Raw genomic sequence first — 6,838 nt, 5'->3', positions numbered from 1 at the left:
TTTTTTAACTGCAAAGTGAAGGTAATAAAAGCTGGCCTTCTTACTGTCTAATCCTGGCCCTGGTTGTGGGTGGCACCCAGCTGTGCAGTTGGAATATTTAAATGAGAACATAGATGTCAAAGTGCTTTGTAAGTACTAATGGAATAATAGGAGAAACCGTACTTTAGTTATAATTACCTTCAGTCATAAGAGTGCCCTTTTCTGTGATGAACACGTGTAAGCCTGTAGCTGGTAGAATGGATGTGGGGGTAGGAGGCATTGTTGAGATGTGTATGAGAGCATCTCCAACTAGACATATGCAGATGACTGTTGAACTTGACAGATGGAGCCATGTCTTTGGCTTTGGCTTCAGGCAGCCTTAAGGGTTCTATGCCTCTCTCCTCAAGCAATTAATAAGCCTGTTGGGTAAGGTCACTCTTCTTAGGCTTCCAACTTCTTGGCTGGGAAGTGCCTGAAATGGTTCTCAGAAAAATTATAGAAATGGTCTCAAAAGCACATGAAACCTCTGGATTGCCTTAGTTTCATCTGTTTGGTAAAATCTTGATTTCCAGTATTTATTCATTGGTAAATTCCAAAAAGTATCTCCCTCTATTTTTCTTTTCTTAATAGTCTCCTCCCTTTAGTAATCACCTATACATACATATTAAACAGAATGTCCAATATGAACCAGTGCATTTTCCACTAAAAATAAAAACAAAACTTACTATTCTGAATGTTATTTCTCATGACACACAGGAGGAAGGGGTGTCTGAATGCCTTCTCATTCAGGGGGCCTCTTTCCTGTCAGCACCCTCTTCAGGGTACCCTGCACATCAGGGTTCTGGAGGCTGTAGATGACTGGGTTCAGCATTGGGCTGAGAATAGTATTGAGGATCCCAATCCCCTATTCCTTGTCTAAGGCTGAGACTGAGCCCAGATGCGTGTAACTGAAGAAGCTGGTTCCATAAAAGATACAGACCGAGGTGAGGGGAGCCACATGTGAAGAAGGCCTTCTTCCTCCCTTCAGCTGAGTGGATTCGCAGACAGCAGCTGGGACGTGGGCATAGGACACTGAGATGAGGATCATGGGGATCACACCCATGAAAATACCCCTTCCCCCCCAAAAAGGCAGTTGCCTTTTGAGGTGAATGCTGGAGCAAGAGAGCTGGAAAAGGGGTAGGAGGTCACAGTAGAAGTGGTTGACTACGTTAGGGCCGCAGAAGTCAAGCATGGACACAGCCACTGTGTGTGTCAGAGCATTGATGAAGGAGATGGAGTAGCAAATGCCCACCAGGGCACCCTGGACTTCACAGCTTATGCGGGTGCTATAGATGAGGGGTTGGCAGATGGCCAGGTAATGGTCATAGGCCATGGCTGTCAAGAGATGACAGTCCACACTGGCCAGGAGGTGGAAAAAGAAGAGCTGTGAAACGCAGGATGCATAGGGAACTCTGCATTGGTGGGCCAGGAGACATGCCAGCATTAGGGGAATGGTGACAGTGATGCACCCAATGTCCAGCAGAGACAGGCTCCCCAGGAAGTAGTACATGGGAGTGTAGAGTTTGGGCTCCACAGAGATGGCAGCCAGAATGCTGACATTGCCCCTGACTGTGACTACATAGGCAAAGAGGAAGACAGCAAAAAGGATGGGCTGCTTCTGTTGGGCCAAAAAGGATGAACTCAATGACACGTGTCCTGTTCTCCCAGGCACCTGGCTCCATAGGCCACTGCTGAGAGAGGTAGTAGGAGGCAACTTGAACCTGCAAAAGGGGGTGAGAGACACACAGTGGAACTTAATTTGTGTCTACTGAATGCTGAGATTATGTGCCCTGAGCACCTACCAATCAGAATAGATACCAGCCTACAGTTTAGGAGGCTCCTGGAGGCCCCTATCATGCCAGACATTGAAGAATAAAGATATAAAATCTTTAATCTATGAAATATCTTCATGATCTTCTAGGAGTTTAATCATTCTTAAAGAAGTCCAAAAAGTATTAACCATAATAAATTTGCCCTCATAAAAATTTAAAACCTCTACTCATCATAGGACACTTTTTAAGTGGAAAGAAAATGACAAATTAGAAGAGATTTGCAGCACATATAGCTGTCATGGAGTATCCAAAATATATTAAAAATGTCTACAACTAGTAAGAACAACGCAAGAGACCCAGTAGAAAATAGACAAAAGATATGAACAAGGATTTCACAGAAGAGGAAACACAAATGTTCCAGCTCTGCTACATTCTAGATGTACAACATCAGATGAGTTACTAAATCTCTCTGAGCCTCGTTTCCTCCTCTGCAAAGTGGGGCAAATAATGAAACTACATCAAAGAGTTATTGGGAGGATTAAGTGAGATCATGCACTAAAATACAATAAATATAAGTGACCACTGTTATTATTAATTTGTTGATCCCTTACCAAGTACTGTAAACATGTTTTAGTTTAATTTTCAGACCAACCCTGTGTGGTCAGAGATATTGTTCTCATTTCACAGATAAGAAAACTGAAGTCCAGAGGAGTTTAACATCTGGTCCTAAGTCACACATTAATAATTGAACTATACATCATGCCCAGCTTTCCTTATCACACCAAGCTGCCCTGGCAAAGTATGAGAAGTTGGGGTCCTGCAACTAAGGAGATTCAAGGTCTACATGTATTTGGTGAGCAGTAACTGTTTCATCAAGGAGTACAACAGTGAGGGAGGGCTAGATACCTCAATACATTCTGTTCATTAATCTCATCACTAGGACCCTCAACTTCTAAGGGCCTAGACAAGAGAATCAGAGTGGGGGATGACATCTCTGAGGACCTCATGGTCCCTTCTGGCAGGCCCAGTTTTTCCACTGTCACTTCCAGAATCATTATGAGATATCCCCTCTCCCCCACCCAAGATGCAATCCTAGTGGCCCCCACTGACAAGGCCCTAATGGGGAAGACATTGCATTCTTTTTTTTAAAAAAAATACATTTTTTATTGATTTTTTTTACAGAGAGGAAGGGAGAGGGATAGAGAGCTAGAAACATCGATGAGAGAGAAACATCGATCAGCTGCCTCCTGCACATGTCCTACCGGGGATGTGCCCGCAACCAAGGTACATGCCTTTGACCGGAATCGAACCTGGGACCCCTCAGTCCACAGGCCGACGCTCTATCCACTGAGCCAAACCGGTGCTGGCGACATTGCATTCTTGACGACTCATTGGGAAACTTTGTGGAGAAGGCTTCTTTTCTTATGCCTCCTCTCATCTCCAGATCAAGTAAGCTTTGGGGTGGGCTGCTCTCTGCTCAGAGCCCTTCTCTGGGCCAAGAATCTGGTAGAGCAAAGCACCCAGTCTGGACTGTGGTCGAGTCTCAGCTCCACCATTAGCTCCAAGGGTGACTTTGAGAATATGGATGAACTTTGCACTGTCCTTGTGAGATAAATGAGATTAATAACACTTCCTAGTCACCCTCATGAAACCAATATGAGAGGTGGAGTAAAGCTGGATGTGAAGCCCTTTGGAGAAAATCAAAAGCATCACGAAGTTGTAAAGCATCATTACTGGGTTCATTAAGGGCTGGGTTGTTTCTGGGTCTGTGGCTCCCCAAACCCCCAACTTTTCCTGGGAGGGCTAATTTTGAGGTCCCCAGGCGATGGTACTGTAGAGGGTAGCGCCTCACAACAGAGATGATCTCATCTCTCTTTCACTCATTTTCTTACATATGGCCCTTCCTAGCTTCCCGCGGCTCAGGCCCGCACAGTGCCTCACCCTCTTCCTTTCCCTGCACCGGAAACCTCTCTGGCTCTGTACCTGCAACAAGGTGAGTCAACTCCAAGGCCCTCCTTCAGCTCCCTAATAATAAAGAAGGAACTTGAGTTGTTACCAAGTGAGTCAGTGAGTCAAACCTATTTCACACAGGATATAGTAGAGGGAAAGGGTCTTGCTCAGAGTAACACATCAAGTGAGGAAAAGAGCCGGGACCCTTCTATGCCTTGACCACTTTGCCAATGCCTCTCATTCTTGGATGAAGTCTGCTTTCTGTTTTTATCAGTGAGTATGAGGACATTCATCAAATTCAACCTTCCTGCTGGACCCATTTCTCAGGCAGCAACTGTGGGCCACACCCTACATCAGAGCCCTGATTGATTCTTCATCATCAACAGTATAAAGGATTTAGCTGGAATGTCAGATCAGGCAGCCTTGGCTCCTTCTGGACATCTGAATGGTAATCTACGGTAGCCTCTTCAGTTAAGTTCACCAAGGTGATTTGTTTAAGATGGACTTCTTAGATGATAGACCAGTGGTCACCCTAGAATCTTGTTGGTGACTCTAGAATCTTGTTAGAAGTGTTATCTCTACAGAGTGAGGTTATATTGTATTTCTGTGGGGTGTCCTCTTCTTGCCTGGCCTTATTTATTTATTCATAGAGGCTATCCCTTCCTAGCTGCCAAATTCTTTTGGTCTGTTTTCAAGAAAAGACAGATGTCAGTGGATGGATTGTTTGAACGGCTGTCTGAATTATTCCTGATGCCCCATCTAGACAAAGGCAGTGGAAACTCCTACAGAAGTACTTCTGGCCTTTTACTCAGACTTACACCTCCCTTAAATCATACCACTTCTTCAATGTCTTGAGGAAATGCCAGCTCATCCAGAAAGCCTTTCCTAACTGATAGCCCAATCTGATACCCCTTTCACTGAAAACTTGTTTGTCTTATGGTCTTAGTTGCAAGTTCATCCATTTATTGATTTCAGAAATATTGAGCACCTACTGTATGCAAAGTGTGATGCTGAGCATTGAGGTTGCAGAGCTGAGTCAGGCATAAGTCTGTCCTGAAACCACTTAGAGTGGGTACAGGAGTAATGGGGTGCTCTAGAGAGGTTAGCAGATATAAGCACTATGAAGTATACAAGTAAAGTGTTGCAGGAGTTTAGGGAGAGGAGTTTGATAAGGAGAAGGATCAGGACAACTTTTAAAGAAGAGAAACACTTCAGTTGAATCTTAAAGGATTTGAGCCATTGTAGTTAGTGAGAGAACATTCCAGATAAAATGAACAGTTTGAGCAAAGATAGGGAGGTATGAAATGAAAGAGTGTGAAACCTTATAACTCAAGTTAGAGTGGATTTTAGAGGGCAATTGGAAGGCGGTTTAATTATTCTTTAATTATTTCATATGTGTGGGAGATGTTTGGCTCCCATTGATATGTCAATGCAGGTAGTATTTATTGAATGAGTTTAGATCTAGATCTACAATTAGACCCACAGGGTGACACAACAAGAATAATGGATTTCAGAGATTTTAGGAGACACAGCATCAGATTTCTCTCTCATTCATATGGAATCCTCTATGCAGGATCCCCTAAAACTGACAGTCACACAACATGGGGACCTAATTTGGTTTCTGGAGGCTTCCACCACCTATCCCAGCATGTCTGCAGTGGCTGCTCTGTCTTGTTTGCATATGTAAAGCAAACCTTTATAGAAAAGAGGATGTCTATAGGGTCTGTTGGCCAAGAGAGCAGCGGATGGAAGAAGACAGCCAGAGGCCTGGGGTGGTTTCTAGGGACTGTCCAGATAGAACAAGAGGATATTCATGGCAAGGACTTTGCAAGATACAATAGACTTCTATAATTTGTCATTGTTTTTATGCACTATAAATAATTTTCAGAAAAACTGGTAACATGGGAAAGACTCAGGTTCTATTTTGAGAGGAAAGCAAGAAAGAGTGATGATTATGATGGTGGAGGGGTGGTTGCAAAGGCATGGGTGGGAGAGACTGTGGCCTGCCTTCCACAGTGGAAGTCCATGGGATACAGCATTGAAGAAGCATGAAAAGCAGGCTGATGTCCTTTGGGCCAGCGGTCGGCCACTGGTGGTCTGCTGACCACTGGTGGTCTGTGAGGTCCGAAAGGCTGGTGACCACTGCTTTGGGTAATCTTTGGAGACAACAGAAAACAGAGGGCTGGGAGGCAGGCTGTTGGTGCCCGAGAAGTGCCTTTAGGAACCTGTGGTTCTGTGCCATTTGGTGGCAGATTTAGAAAAACTGAGTCAGACAGACATATCAGAGGAAAGGTTCTCACAGGATGGGTGAGGGAGGAGAGTCCCAGAGTTAACTGAGAAGCAGAATGAAGTGAGACAGGTGCCGATTGTAACTGTGACCTACCTATCGAAAGAGCCTGCTGGTTCACAAGCTGGTTGGGACAGGTCTGTATGCGAACAAGAGAGCCTGAGGTTTGCAAGGCACAGCCACAAAGTGTGGGAACAGGTTTCTCAGTCAGAAGAGGGGTCCAGAGCAGCTCCAGAGAGAATTGCAGAAGAACGTGGTAACTATCAGGAGTGACCCTGGGGACTTGGTTGGAAGCAGCCATCTTGGGATGGTCCGACCAGTAGACACATTTCTGGTGTCCTCATACAATCCTTTCTCTGGTGGCCTCACAGTTGTTTGGGTTTTAGTAAGCATACAGCGGGATGGCTCAGCAACAGGTACTTAACAAAAAAAAAGAAGACCGGACATTTAGCCTGGCCAGTGTGGCTCAGTGGTTGAGCATCAACCTATGAACTAGGTCGGAGGTCATGGTATTATTCCTGGTCATGGCACCTGCCCAGGATTGCAGTGGGCTCAGTTCCCAGTGGGGAGAGTGCAGGAGGCAGCTGATCAATGATTTTCTCTCATCATTGATGTTTCTATCTCTCTCTCCCTCCCCCTTCATTGCTAAAATCAATTATATATATGAAAACCAGACATTTTGTAAGTACATTTGGTATTTATTCTAATCCCAACAAATCTAACCCCAAAATGCGTCACCATAGTTTCCTCATTAGTGTAATGAGGGAGCAGAGACTCTCCAAGATACCAACCAACCAGGTCCTTCTTTGAC

The 6,838-nt window shown here is 44.7% G+C and overlaps 1 pseudogene; it reads right to left on the bottom strand.

Moving 5' to 3' along the window:
- Window positions 1–760: 760 nt before the first annotated feature.
- Window positions 761–1,700, bottom strand: LOC102439524 (annotated as a pseudogene).
- Window positions 1,701–6,838: the final 5,138 nt, after the last annotated feature.

Source organism: Myotis lucifugus, unplaced genomic scaffold (assembly GCF_000147115.1).
Source record: "Myotis lucifugus unplaced genomic scaffold, Myoluc2.0 scaffold_1492, whole genome shotgun sequence".
Classification (NCBI taxonomy): Eukaryota; Metazoa; Chordata; class Mammalia; order Chiroptera; family Vespertilionidae; genus Myotis; species Myotis lucifugus.
Note: the sequence above shows the minus strand (reverse complement) of the source record. Positions and strands in the feature narration are given on the sequence as shown.